Consider the following 20,822-nt stretch of genomic DNA (forward strand, 5'->3'; position numbering starts at 1 on the left):
CCCGGTTTTGTAGCTCATAGTTAGAGGCCGAATTGGCCTTGGGTTAAAACATGAAAGTTGTAGGGCATGATATTTTAGAGGGTTCTACAAAATTTAAGCTCAATCGGAGCAGCTTACCTTGAGAAAAGACGGAATTACCCTTGCTGCCCTGGTTCTACCCAAATTTGAGAATTGCTTCTGTAATGGGTTATTTTGGTTGGGAATGCTTCGGAATTGGTTGTTGAGATCTTTTGATGAATTGTAACCCCATTTCTTAGCTTTCGGATGGCTTTGGAATTACTGGATTTGGACTTACGTAGCCTGATTTATGATGTTTGCACCAGAATGCAATTTGTGAACCTGTTTTTACGGTTCTGGTGTAGTATATTGCATTTTTTACCTGGTTACACTCGAAACTGGGCTGAGTGACCTTCTTAAATATTGTAGCCTTATCTCTTAGCTTCGAAACAGTGTATCTTGTACCTCCATCCGATAATCGTAGTGTCATTGGTACCAAAGCCGAAAAATGATGTCAAAAACTGTTTTTCTGGTTTTGAGCTTAACTTTCATTTCCGGACTTTTCCCTAGTTTGAATTGTACTTGTACTACTTGGAGCTTACTGAACGGCTATTGAATGAACTTATTTGTGTGACTTTGGGACTGGCCGAGGAAATAATGAAGCCATGATGGCTGGAAAAGTTAGCAAATTTAGTGGAAGTGTTGTCCGAGCTTTGAAAGGACTTGATTGCATTGAGTTTGTGATCTAAGACTTGGATTTGAGCAAGGCAATGATATATGATGGATGGTTTCTGAGCCATGGAGGTGAGTGACCCTAAACTGTTTCCAAAGTTACTTTTGAACTGTTTTCTTGCATTATTTACTCGATTGCATATCATGCGTCCTTGTATGTGAGTGTTCCTTGTTTGTTGTATTTTCTTGACTTCATGACTTGTATTATTGTTTGATAACGTGTTAAGTGCTTTCAATGATTTTCAAAACGAGTTTTCTAGGCGAGTCTGTACTTTATCGTACTCGACCTCGATAAATGTGAAATTTTCAAAGATGGAACGATTGAAATGTTACTTGTGCATGAATGTAAGCCTTTTGGCTGAACTGGCCACACCCCCTTGTTACCGATCGACTCGAGCCAGAAGCGGACTCGGTCGGGCGATATGGTGACCTGGGTGAACGTTTGGTATACTCGAGTATTACCTTGTAGGTTGGTGGAGGTCGGTGGAGCCTGGCCGATGTCCAGGAAAGGTTGAATGAACGAATGAACGAGGGTTTTATTGATAAATGAAAAATGCATTTTCAAATGAATGAAGGAAAGGGGAATGACAGGAGAACGAATGAACGAACGAACGTATCCTTTTCATGTATGGTTTCTTGTAAATGTTGTAATTGTTTCTTGACTTATCGTTTGATATATGACATCTTTGAAATGAACTATTGTGAAACCGATTTGATTACTGATTTTACTGGTTACTCGCTGAGCTTCTAGCTCACCCCAAAACGATTTTATTCCCCTCCACAGGGCTCAAGGCGAAGGAAGGACTTGTAGTACTTATTCACGTGACTGGATGGCTTATTTGGAATTGTTTCCGCTTCGCTTATGACATGTAATTATTGGAGAATTTGATGTAATATTTGAGATGTACATTGTATTTGTTTGAGGGCTGTAGTGAACGACTGAGTCTCGGCGAGAGCTGGGCAGGCGACCCGCCGAACCTTGGGGTACGCCCTAGGGGGAGGTGGGGCCGTCACAGTTGGTATCAGAGCTTAGGCTTCAGATCTCTGTAGTGTATCCTAGGCTTGAAGTTTAGGATGCCGGACTGTGGGTTTGATTTGACTCTTAGTGTTTGCTTGGAATGCTTGAGTGATTCTTGCGGAATTTCTTGACTTGATTGGTACAAGATGGAATGTCGAGGACGACATTCTTTTAAGGAGGGGAGTTTGTGACGCTCCAAAAGAATGAGTGCGAGAACCCAAAAATTTTCTAAGTTTCTAGGGTTTATTGTATTGTTCGCCCGCCTTTTCGACATTTTGTTTATAAGAAAATTCCGCAGATAATTTTATTGAGTAAATATAGTTTTTAGATGATTTTTCTAGTATCAGTTAGTTTTTGAGAAATTAAGAACATATATCGGACGTGGGACCCACTAGTGCGGAAAGTTCGGTAAAATTCGGCCAGTTAGGTTAAGTTTTAGATACCGGATTTATTTTACCAGGTGCTAAGAGATAATTAGAGGTTGTTATATGGATGAGAGTGGAGAGACAAAAAGATAAGTTTTAAACCTAAAGGTGACAAGTGTCACCATCCAATTCACTCTTGACTTTGACCATTTAACTTTACCTTTACCTTTACCAAATAAATACCACAAATTGGCCAAAACATCCTCTTATTTTCTCCACTCTTGGCCGAATTTCTTGGAGAGCAAAAGAAAGAAAAGCTTCCAATTTTTGCCTTCATTTCTTGCTCAATCTTGGGATTCAACCGTTAAAATTCCAAATTCCTCCATAAAAGTCACTTGCTTAGGAAGATTGAAGGTAGTGGAGGAGTGATTAGAGAAGGCAAAGGACTAAACCATCACCTTTCTTGATATTTCAAGGTATCATGTCTAGCAATCCTTTCTTTGTTCTTGATGATGTTAAATTAGTGACTTGTGGTGGCTAAAGAGATGTTTTAGTGGAAGATTTCATGATTTTGGTTGAGATTGATGACTTTTTCTAGTTACTCATGATTTTTCTGTTTTAATATGATTCATATGGTGTGGCTATGTATGATGATTGGAAATGATATAGAATGAAGCTAGAAGGTGTATTTGGTGGTTAATTGCAAGAAATTTCTGTTTTGGAAGGAAAATTGGAAAACTAGGGTTTATGTTCCTACATTCTGCCCGGTTTTGTAGCTCATAGTTAGAGGCCGAATTGGCCTTGGGTTAAAACATGAAAGTTGTAGGGAATGATATTTTAGAGGTTCCTACAAAATTTAAGCTCAATCGGAGCAGCTTACCTTGAGAAAAGACGGAATTACCCTTGCTGCCCTGGTTCTACCCGAATTTGAGAATTGCTTCTGTAATGGGTTATTTTGGTTGGGAATGCTTCGGAATTGGTTGTTGAGATCTTCTGATTAATTGTATCCCTATTTCTTATATTTTGGATGGCTTTGGAATTACTGGATTTGGACTTACGTAGCCTGATTTATGATGTTTGCACCAGAATGCAATTTGTGAACCTGTTTTTGCGGTTCTGGTGTAGGATATTGCATTTTTGACCTGGTTACACTCGAAACTGGGCTGAGTGACCTTCTTCAATATTGTAGCCGTATCTCTTAGATTCGAAACGGCGTATCTTGTACCTCCATCCGATAATCGTAGTGTCATTGGTGCCAAAACCGCAAAATGATGTCAAAAACTGTTTTTCTGGTTTTGAGCTTAAATTTCATTTCCGGACTTTTCCCTAGTTTGAATTGTACTTGTACTACTTGGAGCTTACTGAAAGGCTATTGAATGAACTTATTTGTGTGACTTTGGGACTGGCCGAGGAAATAATGAAGCCATGATGGCTGGAAAAGTTAGCAAATTTAGTGGAAGTGTTGTCCGAGCTTTGAAAGGACTTGATTGCATTGAGTTTGTGATCTAAGACTTGGATTTGAGCAAGGCAATGATATATGATGGATGGTTTCTGAGCCATGGAGGTGAGTGACCCTAAACTGTTTCCAAAGTTACTTTTGAACTGTTTTCTTGCATTATTTACTCGATTGCATATCATGCGTCCTTGTATATGAGTGTTCCTTGTTTGTTGTATTTTCTTGACTTCATGACTTGTATTATTGTTTGATAACGTGTTAAGTGCTTTCAATGATTTTCAAAACGAATTTTCTAGGCGAGTGTGTACTTTATCGTACTCGACCTCGATAAATGTGAAATTTTCAAAGATGGAACGATTGAAATGTTACTTGTGCATGAATGTAAGCCTTTTGGCTGAACTGGCCACAGCCCCTTGTTACCGATCGACTCGAGCCAGAAGCGGACTCGGTCGGGCGATATGGTGACCTGGGTGAACGTTTGGTATACTCGAGTATTACCTTGTAGGTTGGTGGAGGTCGGTGGAGCCTGGCCGATGTCCAGGAAAGGTTGAATGAACGAATGAACGAGGGTTTTATTGATAAATGAAAAATGCATTTTCAAATGAATGAAGGAAAGGGGAATGACAGGAGAACGAATGAACGAACGAACGTATCCTTTTCATGTATGGTTTCTTGTAAATGTTGTAATTGTTTCTTGACTTATCGTTTGATATATGACATCTTTGAAATGAACTATTGTGAAACCGATTTGATTACTGATTTTACTGGTTACTCGCTGAGCTTCTAGCTCACCCCAAAACGATTTTATTCCCCTCCACAGGGCTCAAGGCGAAGGAAGGACTTGTAGTACTTATTCACGTGACTGGATGGCTTATTTGGAATTGTTTCCGCTTCGCTTATGACATGTAATTATTGGAGAATTTGATGTAATATACATTGTATTTGTTTGAGGGCTGTAGTGAACGACTGAGTCTCGGCGAGAGCTGGGCAGGCGACCCGCCGAACCTTGGGGTACGCCCTAGGGGGAGGTGGGGCCGTCACAGTTGGTATCAGAGCTTAGGCTTCAGATCTCTGTAGTGTATCCTAGGCTTGAAGTTTAGGATGCCGGACTGTGGGTTTGATTTGACTCTTAGTGTTTGCTTGGAATGCTTGAGTGATTCTTGCGGAATTTCTTGACTTGATTGGTACAAGATGGAATGTCGAGGACGACATTCTTTTAAGGAGGGGAGTTTGTGACGCTCCAAAAGAATGAGTGCGAGAACCCAAAAATTTTCTAAGTTTCTAGGGTTTATTGTATTGTTCGCCCGCCTTTTCGACATTTTGTTTATAAGAAAATTCCGCAGATAATTTTATTGAGTAAATATAGTTTTTAGATGATTTTTCTAGTATCAGTTAGTTTTTGAGAAATTAAGAACATATATCGGACGTGGGACCCACTAGTGCGGAAAGTTCGGTAAAATTCGGCCAGTTAGGTTAAGTTTTAGATACCGGATTTATTTTACCAGGTGCTAAGAGATAATTAGAGGTTGTTATATGGATGAGAGTGGAGAGACAAAAAGATAAGTTTTAAACCTAAAGGTGACAAGTGTCACCATCCAATTCACTCTTGACTTTGACCATTTAACTTTACCTTTACCTTTACCAAATAAATACCACAAATTGGCCAAAACATCCTCTTATTTTCTCCACTCTTGGCCGAATTTCTTGGAGAGCAAAAGAAAGAAAAGCTTCCAATTTTTGCCTTCATTTCTTGCTCAATCTTGGGATTCAACCGTTAAAATTCCAAATTCCTCCATAAAAGTCACTTGCTTAGGAAGATTGAAGGTAGTGGAGGAGTGATTAGAGAAGGCAAAGGACTAAACCATCACCTTTCTTGATATTTCAAGGTATCATGTCTAGCAATCCTTTCTTTGTTCTTGATGATGTTAAATTAGTGACTTGTGGTGGCTAAAGAGATGTTTTAGTGGAAGATTTCATGATTTTGGTTGAGATTGATGACTTTTTCTATTTACTCATGATTTTTCTGTTTTAATATGATTCATATGGTGTGGCTATGTATGATGATTGCAAATGATATAGAATGAAGCTAGAAGGTGTATTTGGTGGTTAATTGCAAGAAATTTCTGTTTTGGAAGGAAAATTGGAAAACTAGGGTTTATGTTCCTACATTCTGCCCGGTTTTGTAGCTCATAGTTAGAGGCCGAATTGGCCTTGGGTTAAAACATAAAAGTTGTAGGGAATGATATTTTAGAGGTTCCTACAAAATTTAAGCTCAATCGGAGCAGCTTACCTTGAGAAAAGACGGAATTACCCTTGCTGCCCTGGTTCAACCCGAATTTGAGAATTGCTTCTGTAATGGGTTATTTTGGTTGGGAATGCTTCGGAATTGGTTGTTTAGATCTTCTGATGAATCGTAACCCTATTTCTTAGCTTTCGGATGGCTTTGGAATTACTGGATTTGGACTTACGTAGCCTGATTTATGATGTTTGCACCAGAATGCAATTTGTGAACTTGTTTTTACGGTTCTGGTGTAGTATATTGCATTTTTGACCTGGTTACACTCGAAACTGGGCTGAGTGACCTTCTTAAATATTGTAGCCTTATCTCTTAGCTTCGAAACAGTGTATCTTGTACCTCCATCCGATAATCGTAGTGTCATTGGTACCAAAACCGAAAAATGATGTCAAAAACTGTTTTTCTGGTTTTGAGCTTAACTTTCATTTCCGGACTTTTCCCTAGTTTGAATTGTACTTGTACTACTTGGAGCTTACTGAACGGCTATTGAATGAACTTATTTGTGTGACTTTGGGACTGGCCGAGGAAATAATGAAGCCATGATGGCTGGAAAAGTTAGCAAATTTAGTGGAAGTGTTGTCCGAGCTTTGAAAGGACTTGATTGCATTGAGTTTGTGATCTAAGACTTGGATTTGAGCAAGGCAATGATATATGATGGATGGTTTCTGAGCCATGGAGGTGAGTGACCCTAAACTGTTTCCAAAGTTACTTTTGAACTGTTTTCTTGCATTATTTACTCGATTGCATATCATGCGTCCTTGTATGTGAGTGTTCCTTGTTTGTTGTATTTTCTTGACTTCATGACTTGTATTATTGTTTGATAACGTGTTAAGTGCTTTCAATGATTTTCAAAACGAATTTTCTAGGCGAGTGTGTACTTTATCGTACTCGACCTCGATAAATGTGAAATTTTCAAAGATGGAACGATTGAAATGTTACTTGTGCATGAATGTAAGCCTTTTGGCTGAACTGGCCACAGCCCCTTGTTACCGATCGACTCGAGCCAGAAGCGGACTCGGTCGGGCGATATGGTGACCTGGGTGAACGTTTGGTATACTCGAGTATTACCTTGTAGGTTGGTGGAGGTCGGTGGAGCCTGGCCGATGTCCAGGAAAGGTTGAATGAACGAATGAACGAGGGTTTTATTGATAAATGAAAAATGCATTTTCAAATGAATGAAGGAAAGGGGAATGACAGGAGAACGAATGAACGAACGAACGTATCCTTTTCATGTATGGTTTCTTGTAAATGTTGTAATTGTTTCTTGACTTATCGTTTGATATATGACATCTTTGAAATGAACTATTGTGAAACCGATTTGATTACTGATTTTACTGGTTACTCGCTGAGCTTCTAGCTCACCCCAAAACGATTTTATTCCCCTCCACAGGGCTCAAGGCGAAGGAAGGACTTGTAGTACTTATTCACGTGACTGGATGGCTTATTTGGAATTGTTTCCGCTTCGCTTATGACATGTAATTATTGGAGAATTTGATGTAATATTTGAGATGTACATTGTATTTGTTTGAGGGCTGTAGTGAACGACTGAGTCTCGGCGAGAGCTGGGCAGGCGACCCGCCGAACCTTGGGGTACGCCCTAGGGGGAGGTGGGGCCGTCACAGTTGGTATCAGAGCTTAGGCTTCAGATCTCTGTAGTGTATCCTAGGCTTGAAGTTTAGGATGCCGGACTGTGGGTTTGATTTGACTCTTAGTGTTTGCTTGGAATGCTTGAGTGATTCTTGCGGAATTTCTTGACTTGATTGGTACAAGATGGAATGTCGAGGACGACATTCTTTTAAGGAGGGGAGTTTGTGACGCTCCAAAAGAATGAGTGCGAGAACCCAAAAATTTTCTAAGTTTCTAGGGTTTATTGTATTGTTCGCCCGCCTTTTCGACATTTTGTTTATAAGAAAATTCCGCAGATAATTTTATTGAGTAAATATAGTTTTTAGATGATTTTTCTAGTATCAGTTAGTTTTTGAGAAATTAAGAACATATATCGGACGTGGGACCCACTAGTGCGGAAAGTTCGGTAAAATTCGGCCAGTTAGGTTAAGTTTTAGATACCGGATTTATTTTACCAGGTGCTAAGAGATAATTAGAGGTTGTTATATGGATGAGAGTGGAGAGACAAAAAGATAAGTTTTAAACCTAAAGGTGACAAGTGTCACCATCCAATTCACTCTTGACTTTGACCATTTAACTTTACCTTTACCTTTACCAAATAAATACCACAAATTGGCCAAAACATCCTCTTATTTTCTCCACTCTTGGCCGAATTTCTTGGAGAGCAAAAGAAAGAAAAGCTTCCAATTTTTGCCTTCATTTCTTGCTCAATCTTGGGATTCAACCGTTAAAATTCCAAATTCCTCCATAAAAGTCACTTGCTTAGGAAGATTGAAGGTAGTGGAGGAGTGATTAGAGAAGGCAAAGGACTAAACCATCACCTTTCTTGATATTTCAAGGTATCATGTCTAGCAATCCTTTCTTTGTTCTTGATGATGTTAAATTAGTGACTTGTGGTGGCTAAAGAGATGTTTTAGTGGAAGATTTCATGATTTTGGTTGAGATTGATGACTTTTTCTATTTACTCATGATTTTTCTGTTTTAATATGATTCATATGGTGTGGCTATGTATGATGATTGCAAATGATATAGAATGAAGCTAGAAGGTGTATTTGGTGGTTAATTGCAAGAAATTTCTGTTTTGGAAGGAAAATTGGAAAACTAGGGTTTATGTTCCTACATTCTGCCCGGTTTTGTAGCTCATAGTTAGAGGCCGAATTGGCCTTGGGTTAAAACATAAAAGTTGTATGGAATGATATTTTAGAGGTTCCTACAAAATTTAAGCTCAATCGGAGCAGCTTACCTTGAGAAAAGACGGAATTACCCTTGCTGCCCTGGTTCTACCCGAATTTGAGAATTGCTTCTGTAATGGGTTATTTTGGTTGGGAATGCTTCGGAATTGGTTGTTTAGATCTTCTGATGAATCGTAACCCTATTTCTTAGCTTTCGGATGGCTTTGGAATTACTGGATTTGGACTTACGTAGCCTGATTTATGATGTTTGCACCAGAATGCAATTTGTGAACCTGTTTTTCCGGTTCTAGTGTAGTATATTGCATTTTTGACCTGGTTACACTTGAAACTGGGCTGAGTGACCTTCTTCAATATTGTAGCCTTATCTCTTAGCTTCAAAACAGTGTATCTTGTACCTCCATCCGATAATCGTAGTGTCATTGGTGCCAAAACCGCAAAATGATGTCAAAAACTGTTTTTCTGGTTTTGAGCTTAACTTTCATTTCCGGACTTTTCCCTAGTTTGAATTGTACTTGTACTACTTGGAGCTTACTGAACGGCTATTGAATGAACTTATTTGTGTGACTTTGGGACTGGCCGAGGAAATAATGAAGCCATGATGGCTGGAAAAGTTAGCAAATTTAGTGGAAGTGGTGTCCGAGCTTTGAAAGGACTTGATTGCATTGAGTTTGTGATCTAAGACTTGGATTTGAGCAAGGCAATGATATATGATGGATGGTTTCTGAGCCATGGAGGTGAGTGACCCTAAACTGTTTCCAAAGTTACTTTTGAACTGTTTTCTTGCATTATTTACTCGATTGCATATCATGCGTGCTTGTATGTGAGTGTTCCTTGTTTGTTGTATTTTATTGACTTCATGACTTGTATTATTGTTTGATAACGTGTTAAGTGCTTTCAATGATTTCCAAAACGAGTTTTCTAGGCGAGTGTGTACTTTATCGCACTCGACCTCGATAAATGTGAAATTTTCAAAGATGGAACGATTGAAATGTTACTTGTGCATGAATGTAAGCCTTTTGGCTGAACTGGCCACTGCCCCATGTTACCGATCGACTCGAGCCAGAAGCGGACTCGGTCGGGCGATATGGTGACCTGGGTGAACGTTTGGTATACTCGAGTATTACCTTGTAGGTTGGTGGAGCCTGGCCGATGTCCAGGAAAGGTTGAATGAACGAACGAACGAACGAACGAGGGTTTTATTGATAAATGAAAAATGCATTTTAAAATGAATGAAGGAAAGGGGAATGACAGGAGAACGAACGAATGAACGAACGAACGTATCCTTTTCATGTATGGTTTCTTGTAAATGTTGTAATTGTTTCTTGACTTATCGTTTGATATATGACATCTTTGAAATGAACTATTGTGAAACCGATTTGATTACTGATTTTACTGGTTACTCGCTGAGCTTCTAGCTCACCCCAAAATGATTTTATTCCCCTCCACAGGGCTCAAGGCGAAGGAAGGACTTGTAGTACTTATTCACGTGACTGGATGGCTTATTTGGAATTGTTTCCGCTTCGCTTATGACATGTAATTATTGGAGAATTTGATGTAATATTTGAGATGTACATTGTATTTGTTTGAGGACTGTAGTGAACGACTGAGTCCCGGCGAGAGCTGGGCAGGCGACCCGCCGAACCTTGGGGTACGCCCTAGGGGGAGGTGGGGCCGTCACAGTTGGTATCAGAGCTTAGGCTTCAGATCTCTGTAGTGTATCCTAGGCTTGAAGTTTAGGATGCCGGACTGTGGCTTTGATTTGACTCTTAGTGTTTGCTTGGAATGCTTGAGTGATTCTTGCGGAATTTCTTGACTTGATTGGTACAAGATGGAATGTCGAGGACGACATTCTTTTAAGGAGGGGAGTTTGTGACGCTCCAAAAGAATGAGTGCGAGAACCCGAAAATTTTCTAAGTTTCTAGGGTTAATTGTATTGTTCGCCCGCCTCTTCGACATTTTCTTTATTAGAAAATTCCCCAGATAATTTTATTGAGTAAATATAGTTTTTAGATGATTTTTCTAGTATCAGATAGTTTTTGAGAAATTAAGAACATATATCGGACGTGGGACCCACTAGTGCGGAAAGTTCGGTAAAATTCGGCCAGTTAGGTTAAGTTTTAGATACCGGATTTATTTTACCAGGTGCTAAGAGATAATTAGAGGTTGTTATATGGATGAGTGTGGAGAGACAAAAAGATAAGTTTTAAACCTAAAGGTGACAAGTGTCACCATCCAATTCACTCTTGACTTTGACCATTTAACTTTACCTTTACCTTTACCAAATAAATACCACAGATTGGCCAAAACATCCTCTTATTTTCTCCACTCTTTGCCGAATTTCTTGGAGAGCAAAAGAAAGAAAAGCTTCCAATTTTTGCCTTCATTTCTTGCTCAATCTTGGGATTCAACCGTTAAAATTCCAAATTCCTCCATAAAAGTCACTTGCTTAGGAAGATTGAAGGTAGTGGAGGAGTGATTAGAGAAGGCAAAGGACTAAACCATCACCTTTCTTGATATTTCAAGGTATCATGTCTAGCAATCCTTTCTTTGTTCTTGATGATGTTAAATTAGTGACTTGTGGTGGCTAAAGAGATGTTTTAGTGGAAGATTTCATGATTTTGGTTGAGATTGATGACTTTTTCTAGTTACTCATGATTTTTCTGTTTTAATATGATTCATATGGTGTGGCTATGTATGATGATTGGAAATGATATAGAATGAAGCTAGAAGGTGTATTTGGTGGTTAATTGCAAGAAATTTCTGTTTTGGAAGGAAAATTGGAAAACTAGGGTTTATGTTCCTACATTCTGCCCGGTTTTGTAGCTCATAGTTAGAGGCCGAATTGGCCTTGGGTTAAAACATGAAAGTTGTAGGGAATGATATTTTAGAGGTTCCTACAAAATTTAAGCTCAATCGGAGCAGCTTACCTTGAGAAAAGACGGAATTACCCTTGCTGCCCTGGTTCTACCCGAATTTGAGAATTGCTTCTGTAATGGGTTATTTTGGTTGGGAATGCTTCGGAATTGGTTGTTGAGATCTTCTGATTAATTGTATCCCTATTTCTTATATTTTGGATGGCTTTGGAATTACTGGATTTGGACTTACGTAGCCTGATTTATGATGTTTGCACCAGAATGCAATTTGTGAACCTGTTTTTGCGGTTCTGGTGTAGGATATTGCATTTTTGACTTGGTTACACTCGAAACTGGGCTGAGTGACCTTCTTCAATATTGTAGCCGTATCTCTTAGATTCGAAACGGCGTATCTTGTACCTCCATCCGATAATCATAGTGTCATTGGTGCCAAAACCGCAAAATGATGTCAAAAACTGTTTTTCTGGTTTTGAGCTTAAATTTCATTTCCGGACTTTTCCCTAGTTTGAATTGTACTTGTACTACTTGGAGCTTACTGAAAGGCTATTGAATGAACTTATTTGTGTGACTTTGGGACTGGCCGAGGAAATAATGAAGCCATGATGGCTGGAAAAGTTAGCAAATTTAGTGGAAGTGTTGTCCGAGCTTTGAAAGGACTTGATTGCATTGAGTTTGTGATCTAAGACTTGGATTTGAGCAAGGCAATGATATATGATGGATGGTTTCTGAGCCATGGAGGTGAGTGACCCTAAACTGTTTCCAAAGTTACTTTTGAACTGTTTTCTTGCATTATTTACTCGATTGCATATCATGCGTCCTTGTATGTGAGTGTTCCTTGTTTGTTGTATTTTCTTGACTTCATGACTTGTATTATTGTTTGATAACGTGTTAAGTGCTTTCAATGATTTTCAAAACGAATTTTCTAGGCGAGTGTGTACTTTATCGTACTCGACCTCGATAAATGTGAAATTTTCAAAGATGGAACGATTGAAATGTTACTTGTGCATGAATGTAAGCCTTTTGGCTGAACTGGCCACAGCCCCTTGTTACCGATCGACTCGAGCCAGAAGCGGACTCGGTCGGGCGATATGGTGACCTGGGTGAACGTTTGGTATACTCGAGTATTACCTTGTAGGTTGGTGGAGGTCGGTGGAGCCTGGCCGATGTCCAGGAAAGGTTGAATGAACGAATGAACGAGGGTTTTATTGATAAATGAAAAATGCATTTTCAAATGAATGAAGGAAAGGGGAATGACAGGAGAACGAATGAACGAACGAACGTATCCTTTTCATGTATGGTTTCTTGTAAATGTTGTAATTGTTTCTTGACTTATCGTTTGATATATGACATCTTTGAAATGAACTATTGTGAAACCGATTTGATTACTGATTTTACTGGTTACTCGCTGAGCTTCTAGCTCACCCCAAAACGATTTTATTCCCCTCCACAGGGCTCAAGGCGAAGGAAGGACTTGTAGTACTTATTCACGTGACTGGATGGCTTATTTGGAATTGTTTCCGCTTCGCTTATGACATGTAATTATTGGAGAATTTGATGTAATATTTGAGATGTACATTGTATTTGTTTGAGGGCTGTAGTGAACGACTGAGTCTCGGCGAGAGCTGGGCAGGCGACCCGCCGAACCTTGGGGTACGCCCTAGGGGGAGGTGGGGCCGTCACAGTTGGTATCAGAGCTTAGGCTTCAGATCTCTGTAGTGTATCCTAGGCTTGAAGTTTAGGATGCCGGACTGTGGGTTTGATTTGACTCTTAGTGTTTGCTTGGAATGCTTGAGTGATTCTTGCGGAATTTCTTGACTTGATTGGTACAAGATGGAATGTCGAGGACGACATTTTTTTAAGGAGGGGAGTTTGTGACGCTCCAAAAGAATGAGTGCGAGAACCCAAAAATTTTCTAAGTTTCTAGGGTTTATTGTATTGTTCGCCCGCCTTTTCGACATTTTGTTTATAAGAAAATTCCGCAGATAATTTTATTGAGTAAATATAGTTTTTAGATGATTTTTCTAGTATCAGTTAGTTTTTGAGAAATTAAGAACATATATCGGACGTGGGACCCACTAGTGCGGAAAGTTCGGTAAAATTCGGCCAGTTAGGTTAAGTTTTAGATACCGGATTTATTTTACCAGGTGCTAAGAAATAATTAGAGGTTGTTATATGGATGAGAGTGGAGAGACAAAAAGATAAGTTTTAAACCTAAAGGTGACAAGTGTCACCATCCAATTCACTCTTGACTTTGACCATTTAACTTTACCTTTACCTTTACCAAATAAATACCACAAATTGGCCAAAACATCCTCTTATTTTCTCCACTCTTGGCCGAATTTCTTGGAGAGCAAAAGAAAGAAAAGCTTCCAATTTTTGCCTTCATTTCTTGCTCAATCTTGGGATTCAACCGTTAAAATTCCAAATTCCTCCATAAAAGTCACTTGCTTAGGAAGATTGAAGGTAGTGGAGGAGTGATTAGAGAAGGCAAAGGACTAAACCATCACCTTTCTTGATATTTCAAGGTATCATGTCTAGCAATCCTTTCTTTGTTCTTGATGATGTTAAATTAGTGACTTGTGGTGGCTAAAGAGATGTTTTAGTGGAAGATTTCATGATTTTGGTTGAGATTGATGACTTTTTCTATTTACTCATGATTTTTCTGTTTTAATATGATTCATATGGTGTGGCTATGTATGATGATTGCAAATGATATAGAATGAAGCTAGAAGGTGTATTTGGTGGTTAATTGCAAGAAATTTCTGTTTTGGAAGGAAAATTGGAAAACTAGGGTTTATGTTCCTACATTCTGCCCGGTTTTGTAGCTCATAGTTAGAGGCCGAATTGGCCTTGGGTTAAAACATAAAAGTTGTAGGGAATGATATTTTAGAGGTTCCTACAAAATTTAAGCTCAATCGGAGCAGCTTACCTTGAGAAAAGACGGAATTACCCTTGCTGCCCTGGTTCTACCCGAATTTGAGAATTGCTTCTGTAATGGGTTATTTTGGTTGGGAATGCTTCGGAATTGGTTGTTTAGATCTTCTGATGAATCGTAACCCTATTTCTTAGCTTTCGGATGGCTTTGGAATTACTGGATTTGGACTTACGTAGCCTGATTTATGATGTTTGCACCAGAATGCAATTTGTGAACCTGTTTTTCCGGTTCTAGTGTAGTATATTGCATTTTTGACCTGGTTACACTTGAAACTGGGCTGAGTGACCTTCTTCAATATTGTAGCCTTATCTCTTAGCTTCAAAACAGTGTATCTTGTACCTCCATCCGATAATCGTAGTGTCATTGGTGCCAAAACCGCAAAATGATGTCAAAAACTGTTTTTCTGGTTTTGAGCTTAACTTTCATTTCCGGACTTTTCCCTAGTTTGAATTGTACTTGTACTACTTGGAGCTTACTGAACGGCTATTGAATGAACTTATTTGTGTGACTTTGGGACTGGCCGAGGAAATAATGAAGCCATGATGGCTGGAAAAGTTAGCAAATTTAGTGGAAGTGGTGTCCGAGCTTTGAAAGGACTTGATTGCATTGAGTTTGTGATCTAAGACTTGGATTTGAGCAAGGCAATGATATATGATGGATGGTTTCTGAGCCATGGAGGTGAGTGACCCTAAACTGTTTCCAAAGTTACTTTTGAACTGTTTTCTTGCATTATTTACTCGATTGCATATCATGCGTGCTTGTATGTGAGTGTTCCTTGTTTGTTGTATTTTATTGACTTCATGACTTGTATTATTGTTTGATAACGTGTTAAGTGCTTTCAATGATTTCCAAAACGAGTTTTCTAGGCGAGTGTGTACTTTATCGCACTCGACCTCGATAAATGTGAAATTTTCAAAGATGGAACGATTGAAATGTTACTTGTGCATGAATGTAAGCCTTTTGGCTGAACTGGCCACTGCCCCATGTTACCGATCGACTCGAGCCAGAAGCGGACTCGGTCGGGCGATATGGTGACCTGGGTGAACGTTTGGTATACTCGAGTATTACCTTGTAGGTTGGTGGAGCCTGGCCGATGTCCAGGAAAGGTTGAATGAACGAACGAACGAACGAACGAGGGTTTTATTGATAAATGAAAAATGCATTTTAAAATGAATGAAGGAAAGGGGAATGACAGGAGAACGAACGAATGAACGAACGAACGTATCCTTTTCATGTATGGTTTCTTGTAAATGTTGTAATTGTTTCTTGACTTATCGTTTGATATATGACATCTTTGAAATGAACTATTGTCAAACCGATTTGATTACTGATTTTACTGGTTACTCGCTGAGCTTCTAGCTCACCCCAAAATGATTTTATTCCCCTCCACAGGGCTCAAGGCGAAGGAAGGACTTGTAGTACTTATTCACGTGACTGGATGGCTTATTTGGAATTGTTTCCGCTTCGCTTATGACATGTAATTATTGGAGAATTTGATGTAATATTTGAGATGTACATTGTATTTGTTTGAGGACTGTAGTGAACGACTGAGTCCCGGCGAGAGCTGGGCAGGCGACCCGCCGAACCTTGGGGTACGCCCTAGGGGGAGGTGGGGCCGTCACAGTTGGTATCAGAGCTTAGGCTTCAGATCTCTGTAGTGTATCCTAGGCTTGAAGTTTAGGATGCCGGACTGTGGCTTTGATTTGACTCTTAGTGTTTGCTTGGAATGCTTGAGTGATTCTTGCGGAATTTCTTGACTTGATTGGTACAAGATGGAATGTCGAGGACGACATTCTTTTAAGGAGGGGAGTTTGTGACGCTCCAAAAGAATGAGTGCGAGAACCCGAAAATTTTCTAAGTTTCTAGGGTTTATTGTATTGTTCGCCCGCCTCTTCGACATTTTCTTTATTAGAAAATTCCCCAGATAATTTTATTGAGTAAATATAGTTTTTAGATGATTTTTCTAGTATCAGTTAGTTTTTGAGAAATTAAGAACATATATCGGACGTGGGACCCACTAGTGCGGAAAGTTCGGTAAAATTCGGCCAGTTAGGTTAAGTTTTGGATACCGGATTTATTTTACCAGGTGCTAAGAGATAATTAGAGGTTGTTATATGGATGAGAGTGGAGAGACAAAAAGATAAGTTTTAAACCTAAAGGTGACAAGTGTCACCATCCAATTCACTCTTGACTTTGACCATTTAACTTTACCTTTACCTTTACCAAATAAATACCACAAATTGGCCAAAACATCCTCTTATTTTCTCCACTCTTGGCCGAATTTCTTGGAGAGCAAAAGAAAGAAAAGCTTCCAATTTTTGCCTTCATTTCTTGCTCAGTCTTGGGATTCAACCGTTAAAATTCCAAATTCCTCCATAAAAGTCACTTGCTTAGGAAGATTGAAGGTAGTGGTGGAGTGATTAGAGAAGGCAAAGGACTAAACCATCACCTTTCTTGATATTTCAAGGTATCATGTCTAGCAATCCTTTCTTTGTTCTTGATGATGTTAAATTAGTGACTTGTGGTGGCTAAAGAGATGTTTTAGTGGAAGATTTCACGATTTTGGTTGAGATTAATGACTTTTTCTATTTACTCATGATTTTTCTGTTTTAATATGATTCATACGGTGTGGTTATGTATGATGATTGCAAATGATATAGAATGAAGCTAGAAGGTGTATTTGGTGGTTAATTGCAAGAAATTTCTGTTTAGGAAGGAAAATTGGAAAACTATGGTTTATGTTCCTACATTCTGCCCGATTTTGTAGCTCATAGTTAGAGGCCGAATTGGCCTTGGGTTAAAACATGAAAGTTGTATGGAATGATATTTTAGAGGTTTCTTCAAAATTTCAGGTCAATCGGAGCCGCGTACCTTGAGAAAAGATGGAATTACCCTTGCTGCCCTGGTTCTACCCGAATTTGAGAATTGCTTCGGTAATGGGTTATTTGGGTTGGGAATGCTTCGGAATTGGTTGTTGAGGTCTTCTGATGAATTTTAACCCTGTTTCTTAGCTTTCGTATGGCTTTAGAATTACTGGATTTGGACTTACGTAGCCTGATTTATGATGTTTCCACCAGAATGCAATTTGTGAACCTGTTTTTCCGGTTCTGGTGTAGTATGTTGCATTTTTGACCTGGTTACACTCGAAACTGGGCTGACTGACCTTCTTCAATATTGTAGCCTTATCTCTTAGTTTCGAAACGGTGTATCTTGCACCTCCATCCGATAATCGTAGTGTCATTGGTGCCAAAACCGCAAAATGATGTCAAAAACTATTTTTCTGGTTTTGAGCTTAACTTTCATTTCCGGACTTTTCCCTAACTTGAATTGTACTTGTACTACTTGGAGCTTACTGAACGGCTATTGAATGAACTTATTTGTGTGACTTTGGGACTGGCCGAGGAAATAATGAAGCCATGATGGCTGGAAAAGTTAGCAAATTTAGTGGAAGTGTTGTCCGAGCTTTGAAAGGACTTGATTGCATTGAGTTTGTGATCTAAGACTTGGATTTGAGCAAGGCAATGATATATGATGGATGGTTTCTGAGCCATGGAGGTGAGTGACCCTAAACTGTTTCCAAAGTTACTTTTGAACTGTTTTCTTGCATTATTTACTCGATTGCATATCATGCGTGCTTGTATGTGAGTGTTTCTTGTTTGTTGTATTTTCTTGACTTCATGACTTGTATTATTGTTTGATAACGTGTTAAGTGCTTTCAATGATTTCCAAAACGAGTTTTCTAGGCGAGTGTGTACTTTATCGCACTCGACCTCGATAAATGTGAAATTTTCAAAGATGGAACGATTGAAATGTTACTTGTGCATGAATGTATGCCTTTTGGCTGAACTGGCCACTGCCCCTTGTTACCGATCGACTCGAGCCAGAAGCGGACTCGGTCGGGCGATATGGTGACCTGGGTGAACGTTTGGTATACTCGAGTATTACCTTGTAGGTTGGTGGAGATTGGTGGAGCCTGGCCGATGTCCAGGAAAGGTTGAATGAACTAACGAACGAACGAACGAGGGTTTTATTGATAAATGAAAAATGCATTTTCAAATGAATGAAGGAAAGGGGAATGACAGGAGAACGAACGAATGAATGAACGAACGTATCCTTTTCATGTATGGTTTCTTGTAAATGTTGTAATTGTTTCTTGACTTATCGTTTGATATATGACATCTTTGAAATGAACTATTGTGAAACCGATTTGATTACTGATTTTACTGTTTACTCGCTGAGCTTCTAGCTCACCCCAAAAGGATTTTATTCCCCTCCACAGGGCTCAAGGCGAAGGAAGGACTTGTAGTACTTATTCACGTGACTGGATGGTTTATTTGGAATTGTTTCCGCTTCGCTTATGACATGTAATTATTGGAGAATTTGATGTAATATTTGAGATGTACATTGTATTTGTTTGAGGACTGTAGTGAACGACTGAGTCCCGGCGAGAGCTGGGCAGGCGACCCGCCGAACCTTGGGGTACGCCCTAGGGGGAGGTGGGGCCGTCACAGTTGGTATCAGAGCTTAGGCTTCAGATCTCTGTAGTGTATCCTAGGCTTGAAGTTTAGGATGCCGGACTGTGGGTTTGATTTGACTCTTAGTGTTTGCTTGGAATGCTTGAGTGATTCTTGCGGAATTTCTTGACTTGATTGGTACAAGATGGAATGTCGAGGACGACATTCTTTTAAGGAGGGGAGTTTGTGACGCTCCAAAAGAATGAGTGCGAGAACCCGGAAATTTTCTAAGTTTCTAGGGTTTATTGTATTGTTCGCCCGCCTTTTCGACATTTTCTTTATTAGAAAATTCCCCAGATAATTTTATTGAGTAAATATAGTTTTTAGATGATTTTTCTAGTATCAGTTAGTTTTTGAGAAATTAAGAACATATATCGGACGTGGGACCCACTAGTGCGGAAAGTTCGATAAAATTCGACCAGTTAGGTTAAGTTTTGGATACCGGATTTATTTTACCAGGTGCTAAGAGATAATTAGAGGTTGTTATATGGATGAGAGTGGAGAGACAAAAAGATAAGTTTTAAACCTAAAGGTGACAAGTGTCACCATCCAATTCACTCTTGACTTTGACCATTTAACTTTACCTTTACCTTTACCAAATAAATACCACAAATTGGCCAAAACATCCTCTTATTTTCTCCACTCTTGGCCGAATTTCTTGGAGAGCAAAAGAAAGAAAAGCTTCCAATTTTTGCCTTCATTTCTTGCTCAATCTTGGGATTCAACCGTTAAAATTCCAAATTCCTCCATAAAAGTCACTTGCTTAGGAAGATTGAAGGTAGTGGTGGAGTGATTAGAGAAGGCAAAGAACTAAACCATCACCTTTCTTGATATTTCAAGGTATCATGTCTAGCAATCCTTTCTTTGTTCTTGATGATGTTAAATTAGTGACTTGTGGTGGCTAAAGAGATGTTTTAGTGGAAGATTTCACGATTTTGGTTGAGATTAATGACTTTTTCTATTTACTCATGATTTTTCTGTTTTAATATGATTCATACGGTGTGGTTATGTATGATGATTGCAAATGATATAGAATGAAGCTAGAAGGTGTTTTTGGTGGTTAATTGCAAGAAATTTCTGTTTAGGAAGGAAAATTGGAAAACTATGGTTTATGTTCCTACATTCTGCCCGGTTTTGTAGCTCATAGTTAGAGGCCGAATTGGCCTTGGATTAAAACATGAAAGTTGTAGGGAATGATATTTTAGAGGTGCCTACAAAATTTAAGGTCAATCGGAGCAGCTTACTTTGAGAAAAGATGGAATTACCCTTGCTGCCCTGGTTCTACCCGAATTTGAGAATTGCTTCAGTAATGGGTTATTTTGGTTGGGAATGCTTCGGAATTGGTTATTGAGATCTTCTGATGAATTGTAGCCCTATTTCTTAGCTTTCGGATGGCTTTGGAATTACTGGATTTGGACTTACGTAGCCTGATTTATGATGTTTGCACCAGAATGCAATTTGTGAACCTGTTTTTGCGGTTCTGGTGTAGTATATTGCAGTTTTGTCCTGGTTACACTCGAAACTGGGCTGAGTGACCTTCTTCAAAATTGTAGCCTTATCTCTTAGCTTCGAAACGGTGTATCTTGTACCTCCATCCGATAATCGTAGTATCATTGGTGCCGAAACACAAAATGATGTCAAAAACAGTTTTTCTGGTTTTGAGCTTAACTTTCATTTCCGGACTTTTCCCTATTTGAATTGTACTTGTACTACTTGGAGCTTACTGAACGGCTATTGAATGAACTTATTTGTGTGACTTTGGGACTGGCCGAGGAAATAATGAAGCCATGATGGCTGTAAAAGTTAGCAAATTTAGT

The sequence above is a fragment of the Coffea arabica genome, chromosome 6e (assembly GCF_036785885.1).
Source record: "Coffea arabica cultivar ET-39 chromosome 6e, Coffea Arabica ET-39 HiFi, whole genome shotgun sequence".
Taxonomy (NCBI): domain Eukaryota; kingdom Viridiplantae; phylum Streptophyta; class Magnoliopsida; order Gentianales; family Rubiaceae; genus Coffea; species Coffea arabica.